Below are 1,996 nucleotides of genomic sequence, written 5' to 3' on the forward strand. Positions count from 1 at the left end.
TAAATGGGTGCAAAGCCTTACTATAATGTGATGTTCAAACTGATTTCATTTTAGACTTTACTATACATACTGGTGATTCAACTAAACTACTAAACTGCGATCCTAACTTGGGAAAGTCTGGTGCAGTTGTAATGACAATGATGAAGCCATATCTAAACAAAGGACATCACCTTTTTATAGACAATTGGTACTCCAGTCCATCATTAGCTATGAGATTATAAAAAAAAAACCCATGTCACTGGAACAGTCAGAAGTAACCGTCGAGGTATGCCCAAATTTTCCAAAAAATTAAAAGCTGGTGAAATGGAACAATTTACTAAATGAATGTTAACGACTAAATGGCATGATCGAAGGGATGTACATATGCTTACAACATATTTTGATGATACAATGTGTGACACAGGTAAAATTGACTATACTAAAAATAAAGTTTACAAACCAGCTTCTGTGATAGGCTATAATGCATCAATGGGTACTATAGATAAAACAGACATGTTGCTTAGCTCGGTAGAATGTCTTCGAAAGAATATGAAGTGGTATAAAAAAATATTTTTTCATTTACTTGACTTGGGCCTTCTTAATGCCTATTCAGCATATAAATCTGTCACAAAAAAGAAAATCCCACTAGCTGATTTTCAACTGCAACTGATAAAATAATTGTTAGAAAAATACACATCCAAGGATCTATCATCACCAACTAGTAAAAAAGGAAGGCGTGGTGATGATATTCCAATGCGCCTCACAGGCAGACATTTTCTTCAAGACAACATTTGTCCAACTAAAAACAAACCAATTTTTAGAAGATGTGTTGTATGTAAAAAAAAATTAGAAAAGAAAAGAAACTAAATATAAGTGTGCAGATTGTAACGATATTCCACTGTGTCCGTCAACATGCTTTGAAGACTATCACACAAAAAAATATTATTAAATTTATAATTAATTTACATTTTTTAAATAAAAAAATGTTGAATTGTGTTAAAAATTTATTTATGACTTAGAAATATTTAAAAATCTGATGTCTAAATGATTTGGTAATTTAATTTATTCAAGCGAGTGCATTTTGAGGACCACTGTCTAAGAGTTATACAATTATCTATAACTTAGTAAGTTTTGGTCCAAATTTTTTTTCCAAAATTATTTCTGATTCATTGAGCATAGGTCTATCCTTATAGGGTAGCAAAACCATATTTTAAATAATTTATGAAATATAGTCAGCACACAGCAGGTGCATTAGATTTTAGTGGTCAGCAGTGGTCATTCCTAATAATATAATACTATACCTATTCATAATACTCATTACGATAGGTAGTTAAACATATTGACTTTTTATAATTTTATTAATATACACATTCTCTGTAACTGTAATTGATTTGGCTGAATAAATAACTAAATAAATAAAACTAAATTTTTAAATAAAAAAAAAAAAATAAATTGGCTTTTTTTCTGACTACCATGAAACGACCTTTACTAACAAGTTAATAGGTGTGCTTATGCTTAGCATTTAAATTATAAAAGACAATTAACTATAGTAAATAAAACAATTGTAGTCGGTCAGTATATTACATTTTATAAATGTTAGTTAAAATTCTATACATTTTCTAATACATAAATACAAATTTGACTTACTAATATATTTATGTTTTTATTTATTTATCTACGGATAATTTCACAATGAGACATAAAAATAAAAACTGTATAGCATATAGAATTAATACAAAACTAAAAAAGTATTATTGGTGTATGGGACTTGGAATTTTTTGCCATTAATGTTATTACTTATTATTAAATTATAATTGTATTATTATTTATTATACATATACCTATACATTTTAAAAATATTTTGATAAATCTTAAGCAATTAAGAATAATTCAAGACACCAATGTATAGTAGTAAATAATAAATGTGATTTGTTGGTAATCTTACTCAAAAAAATATAAGTTATTCGTTTAAAAATATATATACATTTTTTTTATAGGTTCCTAATTGATTTCGTAA

This window comes from Acyrthosiphon pisum, chromosome X (genome assembly GCF_005508785.2).
Source record: "Acyrthosiphon pisum isolate AL4f chromosome X, pea_aphid_22Mar2018_4r6ur, whole genome shotgun sequence".
NCBI lineage: Eukaryota > Metazoa > Arthropoda > Insecta > Hemiptera > Aphididae > Acyrthosiphon > Acyrthosiphon pisum.